The sequence below is a fragment of the Dermacentor variabilis genome, chromosome 11 (assembly GCF_050947875.1).
Source record: "Dermacentor variabilis isolate Ectoservices chromosome 11, ASM5094787v1, whole genome shotgun sequence".
Taxonomy (NCBI): Eukaryota; Metazoa; Arthropoda; class Arachnida; order Ixodida; family Ixodidae; genus Dermacentor; species Dermacentor variabilis.
Window position 1 is genome coordinate 56,722,391 of NC_134578.1, and position 21,617 is coordinate 56,744,007.

The window sequence follows — 21,617 nt, forward strand, 5'->3', positions numbered from 1 at the left end:
TGGGACAGAGTGAACCGTACTTTAGCCTTGCGTATTCAAAAAGAGGAAAAGGATGCAGTGCTACCTACTTTTTTCTTTTTACGTGGGTTGGCACTGCAAAAAATGAGCCCTTGTCAGAAGTGGGATTCGAACCCACAAGACCGGACTGCGATCTGAACGCAGCGCGTTGGACCGCTCGACCATCCTAACGGGACATGATTAAAAGGAAAGTGGGACTGAGTGAACCGTACTTTAGCCTTGCGTATTCACAAAAGAGGAAAAAGATTCAGCGCTACCCACTATTTTCTTTTTACGTGGGTTCGCACTGAAAAAAATGAACCCTTGTCAGAAGTGGGATTCGAACCCACGCCCGGAAGACCGGACTGCGACCTGAACGCAGCGCCTTGGGCCGCTCGGCCATCCTGACGGGAAACGATTGAAGAGGAAAGTGGCACAGAGTGGACCGTACATTAGCCTTGGGTATTCACAAAACAGGAAAACGAGAGAGATGCAGCGCTACCTACTTTTTGTTTTTACCTGGGTTGGCACTGCAAAAAGGGAACGCTTGTCAGAAGTGGGATTCGAACCCACGCCCGGAAGACTGGACTGCGACCTGAACGCAGCGCCTTGGACCGCTCGGCCATCCTGACGGTCTTTTTTTTATTTAATGCCGGTTTTCGACATAGCACTGAATATACAAATACTACACACATGTCAGGAATACAAGCTTGCGGGGAAGAAAAAAAATAAAAAAAATTACAATAATGCCGACTGTCCGTATGGGACCGGCGTCGTCAAATTAAAATTCCTTCATGGCTGTCAGAGCTTCTAGCCTCGACAGCCAATCCGGTGCACATTCTTGCAATTTCTGTACATCAACGAACCGCGACATACATTCTCTAAAATATATGTGAACCGGGCGGGCGTCGGCATCGCAATGGTACCCTGCCATGCGAGCCCGCCATATACAGTGGAGTGCATTCAACATAATAAAGTCGTATGGAACTCCCTCTTCATCCTTAATTGGCAGATACCGGATCGCTTGGGGGTCTACAGGTAATTCTTTCTTCAGTGTTCGCTTCAAGACGTCCCAGAAGAACACAGCCGCCCAGCAGTGCAAGAACACGTGATCGATGGTTTCGGGCTTCTTGCAGATCAAGCAGTGTGAACCCCACTGCACAAGACAGCCTCGCTCTTCCATAAATGTCTTCACGGAAAGTGTTCCAGTGTGGAGCTTAAAAAAGAAGGTTTTAACCCCTGGTGGCACCTGCATGCGTTTCACCCGTTTAAGGACGTCTTGTCCTGGCCCTCCACTGTATATGGCTCTGTATAAGGGCACTGGGAACACAATGTCGCACACATCATTATACAGTGTTTTCCTTTTCATTTGACATAGATAATCTTTTGAAAAACGAACTGAAAGGAAGCGCACACTGTCGACCACTTCTATAAGATAACCCCGAAGTTTTCCGGTCATGTTTGCCGTACTAACAACATACGCCGGCAATGCGTCGCTCAACCTGAGTTGACATACGGTGCGCAGAAAAGGATCGCGCACATCTCGAAAAAACAAAGAGCGGTTGACAAGTTGTCGAACAAAAAGATGTGCCAAGCCAACACCCCCGTCCTTCACTCTTCTAAACAAATTGGTTCGGCTAGCTCTCTCCCATGCTGATCCCCAGATGAAGACCGCGAACACTCTGTGCAGCCTTTGCACATTTGCCCTGGAACAATGCAACACTTGCATAACATAATATAACTTCGCTATAAAAAACATGTTACAAATTGTCGCCCCTGAAAAAATAGACTGGTTAGTGCTTGTCCATCTGTCCACTTTTTCTTTCGTTTCATTAGTTCGGTTCCTCCAGTACTCATCGCTGCTCTTGTACCTGTCGAGGGGAACACCCAGATACTTCGTCGGAGTTTTCACCCAGTTGACATTGGCGAAGTATTCCGGTGCCGAAGACCACTCCCCGTGCCACAGCCCGAGGGATTTGCCCCAATTGACTTTGCTGCCCGTGACGTCACAGAAATGTTTTACTACAGCAATTGTTTCAGTCACACTTGGTTCGTCTGTGCAACACACTGCAACGTCATCAGCATACGCTAGCAGCTTCACTTCGGATTCTGCCAATCTAAAACCACGTATATTGTTATTTGCGGTAATGGCCACACACATTGCTTCTATGTATATAGCAAATAACAGAGGACTGAGGGGACAGCCTTGGCGCACTGAACGCGTGATGTTAATGGGGGCCCCCAGCGACTTATTAACAATTAATCTTGTAGTGCAGTTCTGGTACGCCTAGGCCACACCCTCAGTGATGATGGTACCTACATTAACATGATCCAATATGGAGAAGAAAATAACGTGAGCGACGCAATCGAACGCTTTCTCAAGATCAAGCTGAAGAACTGCAACGCCGCCACCGGTGACGTCACAGCACTCGAGCACACACCGCATCTTATGGATGTTAAAAAAAATTGTTCGCCCTTTGATTCCACAAGTTTGATGGTCTGTGACGATTTCCTTTATGACACTTTGAAGTCTGGTCGCTAAAATCTTCATAAATATCTTGTAATCCACATTTGTTAGTGATATGGGCCTATAGGATGATACGAATCTCAGTTTATCTAATTTATCGTTCTTCGGAATTAGAATGGTGTGCGCTTTCCCAAAAGAAGGTGGCAATGATTTCTGCTCGTACGCTTCATTAAATACTTCTACTAATAAAGGGGCCAGTTCTCTTTTCAATGTCTTATATAAGGCGGCGCTGAGTCCATCTGGTCCCGGTGACTTGCCCAAGTTTAAATCGTCGATTGCCTTTTCGACTTCCCTCTCCGTTATTTTCCCTTCTAATCGCTCCTTAGCTTCATCACTCAAACGCGGCATGCGGTGCAGAAAGTCCGCTTTGAAACCCTCTAAATTCGCTTCCTGAAATGCAAAGAGCGACTGATAGTATTGGAAGAAGGCGTGTGCTATGCTCTCGTTGTCGTCAACAACAGCTCCATTCATTAAAAGTTGATCGACATGGTTTCGTCTTCCGTGTGCCTTCTCTAAACCGAGCGCCCTTTTAGTGGGCGTCTCCCCTGCCGCCAGTGCATCTGCTCTTGCTCGCACGATGGCACCTTGATAACGTTCTTTGTCGAACTGTTCAAGCTTTTCCTTGACGCTCCGCACATCGTCTTTGTACAGACCAGGCTCTCTGCACTCAAGCGTTATCAGCTGCTGAAGTAGTGTTCGCAAACCCTTTTCTTTATATTCCCTCTCAAATTTGAGGCAGCTTGACCTTTCTAAGGCTTTCATTTTAACTTTTTGTTTAACACATTCCCACTTTTCTGCTATTGTATCAGCCGCATCTTCGCGTATTTCATTAACCGCATCCCGCACTGCCTTTACAAAAGATGCATCATTTAATAACAAGTCATTGAGTTTCCATAGATGCCAATTAAATGCATGTTCCCTTTTCCTTATACCTATGTTACATTTTACCAGGCAGTGATCCGAAAATGACACGGGTACAACGCAATAACCGTGGCATCTTGGAATCGTGTCCAACGAAATGTACATGCGATCCAGTCGCGCATGACTACTGCCTTGAAAACGCGTAAATGTCACTTGACGCTCCCCTTCCAGACATTGAAAAACATCATCAAGTTCATTTTCATTAATTAATTTTGACAAAACGTCACTACTTCTATCACGCACGCCGGCATTGTTGGCTCGGTCTCTAGCACTCAACACACAATTCAAGTCCCCTAATAACACAACGCGCTTATTACAGCAAACATATTGTGAGAGGTTCGAAAAAAAGAGGACACGCTCGTCTACAGAATTCGGCGCATAAACGCATATGACGCGAAACTCAAAGTCAGAGATCGTAAAGTCACATAAAACAATCCTTCCATCCAGACAGGACCACACACTTTGAATATGTAAACCCGGCAGCTTCTTCACAAAAAGAATGCACCCCCCGGAGGTGCCTACCGCATGACTCACCACCACAAAGTACCTAGTCGTGAATCGTCGCACCATGCTCCCGGTCTCCTCCTCTCCGTCAACCTTGGTTTCCTGGACGGCTAGTACGTCTATGTCATGGTCCGTTACCAACCGTAGGACCTGACATTGCCTACGACTAGCCGCCAACCCTCGCACATTTAGTGTGGCAATACTAAGTGACGGTATTTCATCCATCTTCATCTAGCGAGAAAAGTAGGCCCGGAGCATGGTGCTTACCCTTCACGACCAGCCCTTGGCTAGCCGCCTCCGGGGCCATCCGGCTTCCCGGCATTGTTTGTCGTCGACACTTTGATCACAGGCTTTCTTTCAGGCGGCACATTCGGCTTTGGTTTGAAGCCCACCCGCCTCCCCTGGGGCGTCTTTGTCGGTGGTCCCTCGGTGGTGCTGGTCGCACCCTCGCCTTGGTCCTTGGTCTGGTCGTGGGGGCGTTTGACGGGGCCGCCAAGAGTCTCAGTCCGGTCGCCGTCTTTCACAGCCTCGTCCTGCTGCATTGCCGTCATACCGTTGTCGGGCGGGTCTTCACTAATGGTTCCCGTCGCGGGGCCCACAGCAGTCGCGCCCTGCGCCTTCCCACTCCGCTTCTCAGTACCTTGAGCAACCGTGCCTTCTGCGCCGACGGTCGACGTCTCGCCGACTGCCGCTGTCGGTACCAGGTCTCCGATGCCTGTAGCGGCGTCCTCCGTCTCGACCACCTCCATGACGTGCTCTGCGGCCACGTCGTTCACTGCTGGGCTTGTCACGGCGGCGTAGGATTTGACGCAGTCGGCGTCAACATGACCGAACCGTCTGCAGCGAGAACAGCGCGGAACTTTACACTCCCGGCGGACGTGCCCCGTGCCTTGGCAGCGCAGGCACTGCATGGGTCGACCAGGGACGACCACCAATGCCAGCTCTCCGCCGACGCGGACCTGATGAGGAAGGTCTTCCATTTTCACGCCGCTTTTCAGCTTTAGAAGCACAGTCCTGGTTGTCGACGTCTTGTCGCCCAGGCCATGGACGCGCCACCTTTCCCGGCTTACCTCCTCCACCTTGCCGAAAGCCATGAACGCCGTCCGTATGTCCTCGTCTGCAACGCCATAGAGCAGCCAGTGAAGCCTAAGCTTCACCTGCTGGTCTTGCGGGTCCACGATGACACACCGTCTTCCCTTCACTTGCAGTTCCTTAAGGGCCATGAGGCGCTTCGTCGCAGTGGCGTCAGACAGGGTCACCGCCCAGACGTGGTTTATCTGGTACGCCCCTATGCATACCACGTCCGGCAGCAGTCCCGTCGGCAGAAGGGCGTCTCTAAAATCTTCGACCTTGTAAGGTCTGGCGCGTACATCACCGTGTAAAAACACGGTGTTAAAGGCAACTCGTCCTTTCGGCAGCTGAGGCAAAATAAACGGATAATCCTTATCGTCGTCGGTGATCCTGTTTCCGCGACCAAAAGTGGTCGCTGTCGCTGCCCCGGAAGAGGCCATGACCCTACGATCCGAACAGCTCGGCTGCCGGATGCAGAATGCCGCTCGGCCATCCTGACGGGACACGATAAAACCGGAAAGTGGGACAGAATGAACCTTGCGTATTCACAAAACAGGAAAAAGATGCAGTCCTACCTACTTTTTTCTTTTTGCGTGGGTTGGCACTGCAAAAAAGGAACGCTTGTCAGAAGTGGGATTCGAACCCACGCCCGGAAGACGGGACTGCGACCGAAACTCAGCGCCTTGGACCACTCGGCCATCCTGACGGGACACGATGAAACAGGAAAGTGGGACAGAGTGAACCTTGCGTATTCACAAAACAGGAAAAAGATGCAGCGCTACCTACTTTTTTCTTTTTACCTGGGTTGGCACTGCAAAAATGGAACCCTTGTCAGAAGTGGTATTCGAACCCACACCCGGAAGACCAGACTGCGACCTGAACGCAGCGCCTTGGACCGCTCGGCCATCCTGACGGGACACGGTTAAACAGGAAAGTGGGACAGAGTGAACCGTACTTTAGCCTTGCGTATTTACAAAAGAGGAAACGGATGCAGCGCTACCTACTTTTTCCTTTTTACATGGCTTGGCACTACAAAAAAGGAACGCTTGTCCGAAGTGGGATTCGAACCCACGCCCGGAAGACCGGACTGCGACCTGAACGCAGCGCCTTGGACCGCTCGGTCATCCTGACGGGACACGATGGAATAGGAAAGTGGCACAGAGTGAACCGTACTTAAGCCTTGCGTATTCACAAAACAGGAAAACGACAGAGATGCAGCGCTACCTACTTTTTTCTTTTTACGTGGGTTGGCACTGCAAAAAGGAACCCTTGTCAGAAGTGGGATTCGAACCTACGCCCGGAAGACCGGACTGCGACCTGAACGCAGCGCCTTGGACCGCTCGGCCATCCTGACGGGACACGATTAAACAGGAAAGTGGGACAGAGTGAACCGTACTTTAGCCTTGTGTATTCACAAAACAGGAAAAAGATGCAGCGCTACCTACTTTTTCCTTTTTACATGGCTTGGCACTACAAAAAAGGAACGCTTGTCCGAAGTGGGATTCGAACCCACGCTCGGAAGACCGGACTGCGACCTGAACGCAGCGCCTTGGACCGCTCGGCCATCCTGACGGGACACGATTAAACAAGAAAGTGGGACAGAGTGAACCGTACTTTAGCTTTGCCTATTCACAAAACAGGAAAAAGATGCAGCGCTACCTACTTTTTTCGTGTGTTGGCACTGCAAAATAGGAACGCTTGTCAGAAGTGGGATTCGAACCCACGCCCGGAAGACCGGACTGCGACCTGAACGCAGCGCGTTGGACCGCTCGGCCATCCTGACGGGACACGATTAAACAGGAAAGTGGGACAGAGTGAACCGTACTTTAGCCTTGCGTATTCACAAAACAGGAAAAAGATGCAGCGCTACCTACTTTTTTCTTTTTACGTGGGTTGGCACTGCAAAAAGGGAACGCTTAAGTGGGATTCGAACCCACGCCCGGAAGACCGGACTGCGACCTGAACGCAGCGCCTTGGAATGCTCGGCCATCCTGACATTTTTTTTTCTTTATTGCCTGCTTAGACATTGACACACAAAAAAAAACAAATCCATATACACAGTGCACCCACATCACATCAGGTGGGATGGTCGCTAAAATTTCTTGAGGCACACCAGCTCATCAAGGATGCTAACCCAGTCTGGGGTTTCGCTTTGTGCACGATACACTTCTCGTAATAGTGACATACTTTCAATGAAGTTCTCTCGCGTAGAGCACACATTCACATCAGCATGACGTACAGCCATTCTTGTTTTCCACAAACTGTGGAGACCCAGCAACATGAACATGTCGAACGGTGGCCCGTCATCGCTTTCAACTGGAAGGAACCGAATTCCATAGGGGTTTATGGGGAGTTCTTTTTTAAGAGTGCGCTGCAAGATGTCCCAGTGAAAGACAGCGTCCCAACACTCAATGAAGGCGTGTTCAATTGTTTCAGGCTTTTTACACAGCCGGCAATCGGTAGTCCAGGGTACGAATATTCCTTTCTGTTCTAGCCATACTTTAACGGGGAGGGTGTTCGTGTGTAGGTGGAAAAAGAAAGTTTTCGCAGCAGGTCTTACAGGCATCCTTTTGACTCGTTTCAGCACATCTTTTCCTGGGCCTCCACAATAAACACTCCTATACAGTGGGATAGGTAACATACTGTCAACTAAATCTGCGTACAGTTTCTTTCTTCTCACTGAGCACAAGTACTCCAGCGAAAAACGTGCGCAGAGTATTCTAAAAGATGCAACGACTTCACGATAGTACCCAGTCGCTCGAGTGATAGCACTAGATGTGGACACAACAAATTCAGGCAGTTCTGTTGCCATTTTCGCCTGAATGACCGTACGGAGGAAAACATTTCTTTCATCTCGCAGGAAGATGAACCGCGATACGATCTGTCTAATGAACAAGTGTGAGAGCCCAAGGCCCCCATTTCGAACTGTGCGAAAAAGATTTGTTCGACTGGATCGCTCCCAAGTGGAGTTCCAGATGAAGGTAGCAAACACTCGATGCATTTTTTGAACGTTTACACGGGACATGAACATTACTTGCAGTATGTACCAAACTTTGGCAATTAAAAATATATTGCAAGCTGAAGCACGTGCAAACACTGACAATCCCCGGCCCTGCCATCCTTTTATCTTTTCTTTCATTGATTCTATTTGGCCGGTCCACAACTGTGTCGAGTCCCGATAGTGCTCAAGGGGCACTCCTAGATACAGTGGAGGCACTGTAGTCCACTGCATACCGGCGAATTTTGTGGGTGTCGCGTCCCAGCTTCCATGCCATATCCCAACACTTTTTTCGAAGTTTATCTGGGCACCAGTGTACCTACAAAAGGATCTTGCAAGGCGGACAGCCTCGACCACGCTTTCCCTGTCTTCACAAAAGACGGCGACGTCATCTGCATAAGCTAGCATTTTAACTTCTGCGGCGTGCAGCCTAAAACCACGAATGTTTTCATTCCGTATGACTGCCATACAAAAGGGTTCGAGGTACAGGGCAAAAAGCAAGGGAGACAAGGGACAGCCTTGCCGTACAGACGAGCGGAGTGGCACCCGCGAACTAAGACACTTATTAACTATAAGCTGCATGTAACAGTCTTCATAAGCCATTTTAACGCCATCTACAATGACGCTCCCAACATTACAGTACTGCAGTATAGCGAAAAGCACCTCATGTGACACCCGGTCGAACGCCTTCGCAAGGTCTAGCTGCAACATGGCCACCCGACCCCCAATGGCATCGCAACATTCAAGCACATTCCTTGCAATGTGGGTGTTCGTGAAAATGGTGCGGCCTTTAATGCCACACGTCTGGTGTGGCCCTACAAGCTGCTGAATCACGCTTTGAAATCGTCGAGCCAGTACTTTCATAAATATTTTGTAATCTGTGTTGGTCAGACTTATCGGTCTGTATGAACTTACTGAAAGGAGCTTTTCCCGTTCATCGGTTTTCGGAATTAATACTATGTGCGAAGTCTGGAATGAGGGTGGTACTTTTTTAAATTCATACGCCTCTGAGAGTAGTCGGTGCAATATACACGCAAACTCCTGACTGAATGCCTTGTAAAAAGCGGCGCCTAGGCCGTCCGGCCCTGGCGATTTGCCTGATGGCAGTTCTTCTATCGCCCTTTCAATCTCGGACACAGCTATTGGTCTCTCAAGACTTTCTCTAACGTCGTCATCCAACCTTGGCATCTCGCTCATGAATTCACTCTCGAAGGCCAGTCCAGAAGGAGTCACATTGCCGAACAATTCGCGATAGTGTTCCACAAAAGCTTTCTCAATCGACGAAGCGTCTGACGTCACCTCGTTTTGAAGACGTATCTGTTGGATCTCATTTCTTGACGCGTGACGCTTTTCATCGCTCATTGCCCGTTTGTTTGGTATCTCACCCATCCATAGGCGTTCGCTTCTAGCGCGTATAACTGCTGCTTTGTATCGCTCGGCGTCGATAACTTCAAGCTCGTGTCTTACTTTCTTTACGTTTTCAGCTAATAGATCGTGACCCGCATTTTGTGCGCTTGACAGATATTCTAGCTGTCTTTGCAGCTCTCTTTGTTTCTGTAATTTATCGTGCTGAAGGCTGCTTCCTCTTTCTATTGCAATGAACTTAACTTAAATCTTAAATTCCTCCCATGTGGCAGTAAAATATTCACCCTCATTTGTCATCAACTCTGTTATCTTTTCCTTAACTCTGCGCACAAATGGTTCATCATCAAGCAGCTTTTCGTTGAATTTCCACATGTTCCAGTTGAATCGTGTTCTTTTAACTTTTTCCCCAATCGAGAAGCTTACCAGGCTATGGTCCGTGAACGATTGCGGTGCGACGTTATAACTATTACACAGGGTGATCAAGTCGTCAGAAACATACACTCTGTCCAGCCTTGCTCGGCTATTTCGCTGAATGTGCGTGTACTGCGGAATCATACCATCAGTGAGGACTAGGCCCACATCTTCTAAGTTGTGGTCTTCAATTAGTCTGCTCAAAAGGAGAGCACTTTTATCGCGAACCCTTTCCCTTTTTAGTCGGTCTTCCGGAGAACACACACAGTTAAAATCACCAAGTAATATGACAAAACGATCACATTTTAGATATTGCTCGATACATTCAAAAAACAAAATTCGATCATTCACATTGTTTGGCGCATAAACGCATACGAGCCGCCACAAATCGTGGGAAAAAGTAAAATCTACAATAAGCAAGCGGCCAGTTTCAGAAACAGTTACACTTTCTTCAATAATACCAGCACTCTTCCGTATTAACAACGCACATCCGCCTGATGTGCCATTCGCATGGCACACGCACACATTGTAATGCGCCGTGAAAGGCGTCACCATGCGATCGGTCTGCTCTTGGGTTTCGACCTTAGTTTCTTGTAAGGCAACTACATCGAGTTCCTTCTCCATACACAAGCGGCTAAGTTGATACTGCCTCCTTCGCGCTCCAAGGCCACGGACATTTAACGTGGCAACTCTCAGTGCTCTCTCTAGTTTCACCGCCATTTATCTGCAAAAGCAAGCCGATCGCACGGTGTCGCTAAAGAACAAGCGATCCAGACACACTGTAGAAAAATTTGCATGCATAACTTTTGCACTGAAAACCGCTCGATCCACACGCGTACCTTTAGAGCGTACGCGAAGCCCGATTCCAAAAAGGACGCCATCTCTTCACGACGTTAGTCCGGGCGCCCCAGTAGGCGCCGAGTCCTACTTAGGCGGTTTTGCCGCCGGCCGTCTGTCCGGCGGGATGTTTGGCTTCGGGCGCACGGGCACACGACGACCCGCCTGCGCTTTTGGCGGCGGCTCGTCTTTGGCCCCGTTGTCAAGGTTGCCGTCCAGGCTGCCGTCCAGGTTGCCGGTCGAGTCCCTCGCTCTTTTCATAGCCACATTGCTTGCACTCGATTCTTCGACGTCCATCAAGGGAGTTGCCGGTCCGTGCTCCGTGGCGGCCTCCTCGGCAGTGGCGGATTTTGCGGCCGATTCTTCTTTGGCTCCTTCGTCGCATGGCCTTTGCACTGCATCTTTCGGGCTCGTAGGCAGCACATTTACCACCTTCGTGGCTTTAGCAGCCGGCACATAAGGTGTTGCAACTATGTCCGCCGGTGGTACTAGCACGCGGGAAGCCTCATCAACGTCAGCCTCATCCATTAACAGGTCAGCCACGTCCTCTCGAAGCGCAGGTCCTGCGACGGATGCGTAAGTCTTAACACATTCCGTATCCTGGTGGCCGTAGCGACGGCATACTGCACATTTCGGGACGCGGCAGTCACGTCGGACATGTCCGGTGTTTCGGCACTTCAGGCAAAGGGGTGCTCTGCCCGGTACCACAACTAGGGTCTGCTCACCAGCTACACGAAGTTGATGGGGCAGGTCTTCTACGGTCATACCCGTCTTCAGAACCAGGGACACCGCCCGTGTCGACGATGCTTTATCTTGAACTCCTTGAACACGCCACTTTTCATGGAAAATGTCCGTGACCTTTCCGAACGGTAACAGGGCTGTCCGTATATCCTCGTCCGACACGTTACGAAGCATCCAATGCAACTTCAGCCGCACGGCCTGATTGGCAGGATCAACGACAATGCACCGATGTTCATTCACCTTGAGGTTCTTGGCGCTTGAAAGCTTTTTCACGCCTTCGTCGCTCTTGAAAGTAACCGCCCAAACGTGGCTCATCTGATACGCCCCTAGGGCGATGACATCGGCAAGTAGGCCTAAGCTAGCCAACGCATCTCGGAAATGTTCCACACGATACGGCCTGGCACGCACATCCGCATGCAGAAAAACTGTATTTAAAACTATCCGACCTGTCGGCAATTGAGGCAGCAAAACTTGGTATTCCGGGTCTTCTGAGGCAAAACTCCTGGTACCGCGGCCCTGCTGGGCCGCTGAAGCCGCTCCTACGGAGCTCATGATCGGCACGTCCGCTCGCTAGCGCGGCAGAAAGCCGAATCCGGCCATCCTGACGGGACACGATGGAATAGGAAAGTGGCACAGAGTGAACCGTACTTTAGCCTTGCGTATTCACAAAACAGGAAAACGACAGAGATGCAGCGCTACCTACTTTTTTCTTTTTACGTGGGTTGGCACTGCAAAAAGGAACCCTTGTCAGAAGTGGGATTCGAACCCACGCCCGGAAGACCGGACTGCGACCTGAACGCAGCGCCTTGGACCGCTCGGCCATCCTGACGGGACACGATTAAACAGGAAAGTGGGACAGAGTGAACCGTACTTTAGCCTTCTGTATTCACAAAACAGGAAAAAGATGCAGCGCTACCTACTTTTTCCTTTTTACGTGGCTTGGCACTACAAAAAAGGAACGCTTGTCAGAAGTGGGATTCGAACCCACGCTCGGAAGACCGGACTGCGACCTGAACGCAGCGCCTTGGACCGCTCGGCCATCCTGACGGGACACGATTAAACAAGAAAGTGGGACAGAGTGAACCGTACTTTAGCCTTGCCTATTCACAAAACAGGAAAAAGATGCAGCGCTACCTACTTTTTTCTTTTTACGTGTGTTGGCACTGCAAAAAAGGAACGCTTGTCAGAAGTGGGATTCGAACCCACGCCCGGAAGACCGGACTGCGACCTGAACGCAGCGCCTTGGACCGCTCGGCCATCCTGACGGGACACGATTAAACAGGAAAGTGGGACAGAGTGAACCGTACTTTAGCCTTGCGTATTCACAAAACAGGAAAAAGATGCAGCGCTACCTACTTTTTTCTTTTTACGTGGGTTGGCACTGCAAAAAGGGAACGCTTAAGTGGGATTCGAACCCACGCCCGGAAGACCGGACTGCGACCTGAACGCAGCGCCTTGGAATGCTCGGCTATCCTGACGGGTCCCGATTAAACAAGAAAGTGGGACAGAGTGAACCGTAGTTTAGCCTTGCCTATTCACAAAACAGGAAAAAGATGCAGCGCTACCTACTTTTTCCTTTTTACGTGGCTTGGCACTGCAAAAAAGGAACGCTTGTCAGAAGTGGGATTCGAACCCACGCCCGGAAGACCGGACTGCGACCAGAACGCAGCTCCTTGGACCGCTCGGCCATCCTGTTTTTTTTTTTCCTTTATTGCCTGACTTTGACAAAGAAAGAACAGCAATAGCAATACACAAACCAAAACATAAAAGATACAATGAACACGTCGTATTGACATAAACAGCCTGGTAGGGGGCTGGCTTCGCCACATTAAAATTCATTTAGAGCCATCAATGGCTCCACCCTTGACAGCCACTCGGGGGTATCGCCGCCGGCCTTCAAAATTTCAACAAACCGATGCACAGTTTCACGGAAATAAATTCGCGTAGGTCGTGCGTCGGGATCGCAGTAGTATCCTGCCATTCGAGAGCGCCAAATACTGTGGAGGCCAATTAACATTATTAAATCAAACGGAAAACCATCCTCGTTAGTAATGGGTAGATACCGTATTCCATGAGGGTCGAGGGGAAATTGTTTCTTTAACGTTCTTTGTAGTACGTCCCAAAAGAATACCCCTCCCCAACAATGAAGAAAAACGTGATCTATCGTTTCTGGTTGTTTGCAGATAAGGCAGTGAGATCCCCATGGAAGAAATAAGCCCTTTTCCTGTAAAAACATTTTTACTGGCAACGTTCCAGTGTGTAATTTAAAAAAAAGGTTTTAACCCCTGGCGCAACTTGCATTCTTTTTACTCTCTTTAACACGTCCCTACCAGGGCCTCCACTGTACAAGGCTCTGTACATTGGCTCCGGCAGAACGACATCACACAAATCCTTGTACAATTTTTTCTTTTTCACAGTAGATAAATATTCATTTGAAAACCTCGTTGCAAGGAATCGTACACTTGCGACAACTTCTCTAAAATATCCAAAAATGCCTCCCGTGAGTGTTTCGGTTGAAACAACAAAGTCTGGCAACGCGCGCCCGAGCCTTACTTGGCATGCGGTGCGCAAAAAAGGATCGCTGACGTCACGAAGGAAAAGAAACCTGTTAACAATCTGCCGCAAAAAAAGGTGTCCCAGGCCTAATCCACCATTCTTGACTCCTCTGAACAGATTTGTCCGGCTGCACCTTTCCCATTGCGCATCCCACACGAAAATGGCGAAAATTCGATGCAGCTTCTGTACATTGAGCCTTGCACAATGTAACACCTGCATTACATACCACAGCCTACTAATAAAGAACAGATTGCACACGGTTGCTCTAGCAAAAATCGATAAGTTCGTTCCTTTCCACCTTTCCGCTTTTCCACGTGTATCATGCGTCTGCGCTGTCCAATATGTCGCACTATCACGGTAGCATTCTAGAGGTACTCCCAAGTACCTCGTCGGGGTCGTAACCCAGGACACGTTTGCAAAGCGGTCGGGCGTCGATTGCCATTCTCCGTGCCAGAGCCCTAGTGATTTTGCTAAATTCACTCTGCTGCCTGTGACTTGGCAGAAGTTCTCTACACATTTAATAGCCTCAGTTACGCCTTCCCTACTCGTTGAAAAAACCGCCACATCATCCGCATATGCCAGCAGCTTGACTTCCGCTGCTTGCAACCGAAAGCCGGGAATTGTCTGCTTTTTCACGATGTTTAAGCACATCGCCTCTATGTAGATGCAAAACAAAAGAGGGCTAAGGGGACAACCCTGGCGTACCGACCGCTGCACGCTAATGGGGGCACCCAGACTCTGGTTAACGATCAATCGCGTCGTGCAGTTCCGATACGCCAGGGCGACACCCTCGCGAATAACAGAACCAACGTTAACATGATCTAGTATGCAAAGCAAAATTTCATGCGCGACACAGTCGAAAGCTTTTTCAAGGTCCAGTTGCAAGATGGCCACGCGGCTATTTGTAATATCGCAGCACTCCAGCACGCATCTTGCTGTGTGAATATTAGTCGTAATAGATCGTCCCTTAATCCCGCACGTTTGATGCGGTCCAACGATTTCCTGGATTACTGACTGTAATCTTCGCGCTAAAACTTTCATATAAATTTTGTAATCCACATTTGTAAGTGCGATTGGCCGGTACGCTGTTACTTGTCGTGACTTCTCTGCATCGTCAGTTTTGGATATTAAGACAGTGTGTGATCTTGCATAAGACGGAGGCAATTCGTTAATTTCGTAAGCTTCATTAAACACTACGGTCAATATTGGCGCGATTCCACGCTTAAAAGCTTTGTAAAACGCCGCGCTTAACCCGTCCGGTCCTGGCGATTTACCAGGATTTAAATTGTCTATCGCCATTTCTACCTCTGATTCGGTTATTGCCAGCTCTAACCTAACCTTCTGCTCATCGTTGAGTCGCGGCAGTGCCCCAAGGAACTTATCCTTAAACGTGTTCGTGTCGGCAACATGTAAAGCGAACAACGCCTGATAGTACTGAAAAAATGCACGCTTAATATGTTCGTTATCATCCGATAAGACGCCTCCCCATTCTATGTTGTCTATGTGATTTCGACGAGCGTGGGCTTTTTCAATTCCGAGCGCTCGTTTAGACGGAGTCTCCCCAGCAGCTACATGTTCCGCTCTCGCCCGGACCAGTGCACCACGATAGCGCTCCTCTTCTATCACTTCAACTTTTTGTTTCGTTTTCCTAATGTCATCGATCCATTTACCAGGCTCTTCGCATTCTTTCTCGAGCAGTTTTGCAAGCATAGACCTTAGATTACGTTCAGTTAGTTTCTCCTCGTACGCCATAGAACAAGACCGCTCTATTGCTTTTATTTTTAGTTGTTCCTTACAAAGCTCCCACTGTTGCCATGTTTTCAGTTCATTATTCGGCTTTATTTTGCCGATTTCTTCAACTACCGCAAGGTTGAAAGCATCGTCTTTAATCAGCTTGTTATTTATCTTCCACAGTTCCCAGCTAAAAGCACTGCCACGTTTTTTTGCCCCAATCCCGCACTCTACTAAACAGTGGTCTGAGAAAGACACCGGCACTACTTGATAACTGTAGCATTTTGGAATCACGTCCAACGTTACATAAATGCGGTCCAGACGGGCATGACTTGCACGCTGGAAATGTGTGTACTTCACACCACCCGCGCCTTGCATACACTCCGCCACATCCTCAAGGTTCCATTTGTCTATGATTTGCGACAGTACCTCAGTACTTGCGTCCCTGAACCCCCGATCACTAGTCTTATCACAAGCACTCAGCACACAGTTGAAGTCGCCCATGATAATCAGCTGTTTATCGAAGCTGAGACGCTGCTCAACACTTCTAAAGAAATCGACCCTTTCATCCACAACATTTGGTGCGTACAAACATAAAACACGCCATTCTGTATCGCTGAGTGTGAAATCGACAGCAACACACCGACCTGACAAGCACGAGAAATCAGCATGCACGACCAGAGCCGGCAACTTCTTGATAAAAAGGACACAACCAGCAGATGTGCCGATGGCATGGCTTACAATAGCATAGAATCTAGACGTGAAACGTCGCACCATGCTCCCGGTCTCTTCCTCACCGTCAACTTTTGTTTCCTGCACGGCCAATATATCAATGTCGTGCTCCGTTAAAAGCCGATACACCTGACTTTGCTTTTTCATTCCTGCCAAGCCCCTGACATTAAGTGTAGCTACCTTCAACGGAGATGCAGGAGCCATTTTCGCAAGGAAGTGAAAAGGCCGAGAGCATGGTGCTTACCCTCCGCGTCTAGCGCGTGGCTAGACGCCATCGTTGATGCCGGAGCCACCCTGTGAAGGCTCCAAACCTTGCAGCGTAGGTGCTGTATCGCCGGTTCGCCTCTCAGACGAAACGTTAGGTCGCTGCCGAAGACTGGCCCGCCTGGCTTGAGTTGTTTTCGCAGGCGGCTCCTCGACGCTGGTGGCTGCCACCTTATCCCCTTCGTTGCCGGTGTGGCCATAAGGGCGCTTGGCTGGCGCGGAGACGCTGACTGCGCGGCCGCCGCTCGGGTCCGCGTTCGGCGAGCTGTTCGCTGGTTCGACGACTTTGGGTGCCGGAACGCTCTTCCCATTCTCCGACGCCTTCGCCCGAGACGCAGGCAATTTCTTCTCCTCGGAGTGCGTCTCTCCGTTGCTTGACTTGGTTGTGTCACCGCCGGCAGGCAATTCCTTCTCATCGGGGTGCGTCTCTCCGTTGCTTGACGTGCTTGTGTCACCACTGGCAAGCCCCGACGGGTCGGTCATTCCTACTGGCTTGCCCACTTCCTCGGCTCCTTTCGCTGCCTCCTCCGCCTCGTCGACGTCCATCAGCAGCTCCGTCGACTTGTCTTGCGATGCCGGCTCCGTAGCCACCGCATATGTGCGGACGCAATCGCTGTCGACGTGGCCATAGCGTCTGCATTTTGAGCACCGTGGCACCTTGCATTCACGTCGAACGTGGCCCGTACCACGGCAGCGTAGGCATTGCATAGGCCGCCCAGGCGCCACCACAAGGGCCAACTCTCCTGCAACGCGTAGCTGGTGAGGTAGGTCATCGACCTTCAAACCGGGTTTCAGCTTCAGGAGCACGGTCCTCGTTGTGGACCCTTTCTCCTTGACGCCTGAGACACGCCATCGCTCCCGGGTCACTTCGGATACGCTGCCGTAAGCAGCGAGAGCCGTCCGAATGTCGTCGTCCGCCACGCCGTGCAACATCCAGTGCAGCCGTAGTTTCACCTGCTGGTTATCTGGATCGAAGATAATGCAGCGGCGTCCTTTTACTTCCAGTTCCTTGAGAGCGGCCAGCTTCTTAGTTGCTTCGGTGCTGTTGAGAGTCACCGCCCAAACATGGTTGATTTGGTACGCCCCCAACGCCACCACGTCGGGAAGCGCACCAGCGTTGGCTAGGGCGTCGCGGAAGTCCTCAACCCTGTAGGGCCTAACTCGTACGTCGCCGTGCAAAAAAACAGTATTAACCACAACACGTCCGGTGGGCAATGTAGGCAAAATGATCTCGTAGTCCTGACCGTCATTGTCTTCAATCCTGTTTCCGCGGCTTGCAGAGGCCGCTATCGCCGCTCCGCTGGAGCACATGATTCCGCGTCCGCACCGAACAGTAGCCGGAAGAAGAATGAGCTCGGCCATCCTGACGGGACACAATTGAAGAGGAAAGTGGCACAGAGTGAACCGTACTTTAGCCTTGCTTATTCACAAAACAGGAAAACGAGATAGATGTAGCGCTACCTACTTTATTCTTTTTACGTAGGTTGGCACTGCAAAAAGGGAACGCTTGTCAGAAGTGGGATTCGAACCGACGCCCGGAAGACCGGACTGCGACCTGAACGCAGCGCCTTGGACCGCTCGGCCATCCTGACGGGACACGGTTTTTTTTTTCTTTATTGCCAGTACTCGACATAACACAACACAAATTCCTAAATGATATAAACAAAGACCAAAGAAGCAAAAAGGGATGAATACACAAACGGAACAAGGAACATTAATATTTACATTCGCTGCCGTCCGCTACTGTGGCACGACGTTGTCGGATTAAAATTCCTTTAGTGCTGTAAGGGGTTCAACCCTCGACAGCCACTCAGGAACAGGCTGTTGCATCTTCATCACTTCCACATACCGTTGCATGGATTCACAAAAGTACAGACGCGCCGGTCGGGCATCCGGGTCACAATGGTAACCCGCCATTCTTGCGCGCCATAAACAGTGGAGGCCCGTAAGCATGATCAGGTCGTACGGGAAACCTTCGTCGTCATATACTGGCAGAAACCTGATTCCGTGGGGATCTATAGGTAGCTCCTTTTTTAGAGTCCTTTGTAAAACGTCCCAGAAAAAGACCCCTTCCCAACAGTGGATGAAGACATGATCTATGCTTTCTGTTTTTTTACATATAAGGCAGTGGGTTCCCCATGGCATGTAGAACCCACGTTGTTCAAGGAAGAATTTAACAGGTACAGTACCAGTGTGTAATTTAAAAAAGAACGATTTAGTGGCTGGTTGAACTGGCATCTTCTTCACCCTTTTCAATACATCTAGGCCTGGGCCTCCACTGTACGGGGCTCTGTACATAGGTACCAGCAAAACACTGTCACATAAATCACGATATAACTTTTTCCGTTTTACACTCCACAAATATGCACTTGAAAAACGAACACGCAAGAAGGAAACACTCTGAACTATTTCCCGAAAGAAACCACGGACTGGTCCTGGCATTATTTCCGTACCTACAACGAATTCGGGAAGTGATCTTGACAGCCTCATTTGGATCACCGTGCGCAGAAATGGGTCGTTTGTATCTCGAAAGAAGGAGAATCTATTCACCAGTTGACGCAGGAAGAGGTGCGCCAACCCCAGACCACCATCCTTCACGCGCCGGAAGAGATTATCTCGGCTACATCGCTCCCAGCTTGATGCCCACACGAATACAGCGAACACGCGGTGCAGTTTCTGCACATTAATACGAGAGCACTGTAGTACCTGCATTACGTACCAGATCTTTGTCACGAGAAACATGTTGCACGCTGTAGCTCTCGCGAATATTGACAAGTAACAGGCGTTCCATCGGTCGGCTTTTTCTTTTAGTTGTTTTGTCCGCTCCTTCCAGTACTCGCTACTGTCCTTGTAGGCATCAAGGGGTGCTCCAAGGTACTTCACTGGCGTCGTGACCCAGTTTACGTTCGAAAAGTGGTCTGGTGTAGACGCCCATCTTCCATGCCAAAACCCCAAACATTTCTGCCAGTTAACGTAGCTGTTAGTGACGTTACCAAACTTTTTGACGATATTCACAGTATTCAATACACTTTGTTTGTCCTTACAGCACACAGCCACATCGTCAGCGTATGCCAGTAGCTTCACTTCTGCTGATTGAAGACTAAACCCCTTAATACATTCATTTTCAATGATGGCCAGGCATAGCGTTTCTATGTAGACACAAAACAGGAGTGGACTGAGTGGACAACCCTGGCGAACGGAGCGCTTCACGTTAATGGGGGCCCCCAACATCTGATTAACTATTAGTCTGGTATAGCAGCTCCGGTACGCCATGGTCACCCCTTCAGTGATTATGTGGCCAAAATTAACGTGTTCAAGGATGGTAAGCAATATGTCGTGAGAAACACAATCAAACGCCTTCTCCAAGTCTAGCTGGAGGATGGCTACTGCATCGCACATGGCGTCACAACACTCCAGCACACACTTCATTTTATGGATGTTAGTGAAAATGGTTCTTCCACGAATACCACACGTCTGGTGTGGGCCGACTACTTCCTGAATAACTGACTGGACCCGTCGTGCCAACACCTTCATCAATATTTTGTAGTCGCAGTTAGTAAGCGCTATGGGTCTGTAGGAGGAAAGTTGCTTGAGCTTTTCGGTCTCTTCTGTTTTCGGTATTAGTACTGTATGGGACTGGCCAAAGGATGGTGGAAGTATTTTCAGTTCATATGCTTCCTTGAAAACTGCTGTTAAGATAGGAGCTAGGTGGCTTTTGAACGATTTGTACCATGCGGCACAAAGACCGTCTGGACCTGGCGACTTCCCAGGATTCAGGTCTTCGATGGCTTTCATCACTTCATGTTCTGTTAATGGTCTTTCTAAGGTTTCTTTAACCTCACTCGACAGCTGTGGGATTCGTTGCAAAAATAATTTCTTGAAATCGTGCATGTTGACAGGCCTGAATGTAAAAAGTTCTTTGTAATGCTCAAAGAAAGCACGCCCTATATTATTGTTATCCGTTAATACCACCCCTTCATATTCGATAGCCTCAATCTGCTTACGTCTCGAGTGCTTTTTTTCTAACCCCAGTGCTCTTTTCGTTGGCGTTTCCCCGCATGATAGCCTTTCTGCTCTGGCGCGCACTAGCGCACCTCGGAAGCGATCTTCGTCGAATACCTCGAGCTTCTTCTTAACGGCGCGCATATCTTGTTGATAGGCGCCAGGTTGCATGCATTCAAGCTTCGCAAATTTTTCTAGCAATGTTGTTAAATCCTTTTCTCTGGCCTTTTGTTCATATCGCAGTACGCTACTTCTTTCGATTGCCTTCAATTTAATGCTTTGCTTCAGCAACTCCCATTCCTCACCAAATTTCGTAGAACTGTCTGTTCCAAAAGAATTCAGAGTAGCCACTACATTTTCGTTAAAAGTTTCATCCCGTAACAGCTCTGCATTCAATTTCCACAGTTCCCAGACGAACTTGTTTCGTTCTTTCTTCCTGCCCACCGTGCATTTTACCAGGCAGTGGTCAGAATATGATATGGCCGTAACTGTGTAGCACTGGCATTTTTCAACTAAATCATATGAAAGATAGATACGGTCTAAGCGTGCGTGACTTGTGCCCTGAAAGTGAGTGTAGCTTACGTCTCCGTGACCGCGAAAACATTCTGCGATATCTTCTAATTCGAATTCGTGTGTGATCTGCGCCAGGATATCACTACTTTTGTCACAAACCACGCGACGCGTAGACCTATCCTCAGCTTTCAATACGCAGTTGAAGTCGCCTACACAGGCTATCATTTTTTGCACATGTAAATGATGCTTTAAACTCAAAAAGAAATTTGCCCTCTCTTGCACAGTATTAGGCGCATAAATGCAAAACACGCGCCATTGGACATTACAATAGCTGAAGTCACAAAAGACAAGTCGACCAGAAGTACAGGAGAAGTAACCATCTATAACAAGACCAGGGAGCTTCCTCACGAACAGCACACACCCTGCCGAAGTCCCTAAGGCGTGGCT

At 49.3% G+C, this 21,617-nt stretch overlaps 12 non-coding genes across 12 annotated transcripts; all 12 read right to left on the reverse strand.

Moving 5' to 3' along the window:
* Positions 1-322: 322 nt before the first annotated feature.
* On the reverse strand, positions 323-406 carry TRNAL-CAG (transfer RNA leucine (anticodon CAG)). Its single transcript has one exon. It is a non-coding gene; the product is annotated as a tRNA-Leu (tRNA).
* Positions 407-545: 139 nt separating this feature from the next.
* TRNAL-CAG (transfer RNA leucine (anticodon CAG)) lies at positions 546-629 on the reverse strand. The gene has a single exon. It is a non-coding gene; the product is annotated as a tRNA-Leu (tRNA).
* Positions 630-5,642: 5,013 nt separating this feature from the next.
* TRNAR-UCG (transfer RNA arginine (anticodon UCG)) lies at positions 5,643-5,726 on the reverse strand. The gene has a single exon. It is a non-coding gene; the product is annotated as a tRNA-Arg (tRNA).
* A 123-nt stretch (positions 5,727-5,849) lies between these two features.
* TRNAL-CAG (transfer RNA leucine (anticodon CAG)) lies at positions 5,850-5,933 on the reverse strand. Its single transcript has one exon. It is a non-coding gene; the product is annotated as a tRNA-Leu (tRNA).
* A 134-nt stretch (positions 5,934-6,067) lies between these two features.
* Positions 6,068-6,156, reverse strand: TRNAL-CAG (transfer RNA leucine (anticodon CAG)). Its single transcript has one exon. It is a non-coding gene; the product is annotated as a tRNA-Leu (tRNA).
* A 134-nt stretch (positions 6,157-6,290) lies between these two features.
* Positions 6,291-6,374, reverse strand: TRNAL-CAG (transfer RNA leucine (anticodon CAG)). Its single transcript has one exon. It is a non-coding gene; the product is annotated as a tRNA-Leu (tRNA).
* A 134-nt stretch (positions 6,375-6,508) lies between these two features.
* Positions 6,509-6,597, reverse strand: TRNAL-CAG (transfer RNA leucine (anticodon CAG)). The gene has a single exon. It is a non-coding gene; the product is annotated as a tRNA-Leu (tRNA).
* A 122-nt stretch (positions 6,598-6,719) lies between these two features.
* On the reverse strand, positions 6,720-6,803 carry TRNAL-CAG (transfer RNA leucine (anticodon CAG)). The gene has a single exon. It is a non-coding gene; the product is annotated as a tRNA-Leu (tRNA).
* Positions 6,804-12,117: 5,314 nt separating this feature from the next.
* TRNAL-CAG (transfer RNA leucine (anticodon CAG)) lies at positions 12,118-12,201 on the reverse strand. Its single transcript has one exon. It is a non-coding gene; the product is annotated as a tRNA-Leu (tRNA).
* Positions 12,202-12,335: 134 nt separating this feature from the next.
* On the reverse strand, positions 12,336-12,419 carry TRNAL-CAG (transfer RNA leucine (anticodon CAG)). The gene has a single exon. It is a non-coding gene; the product is annotated as a tRNA-Leu (tRNA).
* A 134-nt stretch (positions 12,420-12,553) lies between these two features.
* On the reverse strand, positions 12,554-12,637 carry TRNAL-CAG (transfer RNA leucine (anticodon CAG)). Its single transcript has one exon. It is a non-coding gene; the product is annotated as a tRNA-Leu (tRNA).
* Positions 12,638-18,163: 5,526 nt separating this feature from the next.
* Positions 18,164-18,247, reverse strand: TRNAL-CAG (transfer RNA leucine (anticodon CAG)). Its single transcript has one exon. It is a non-coding gene; the product is annotated as a tRNA-Leu (tRNA).
* Positions 18,248-21,617: the final 3,370 nt, after the last annotated feature.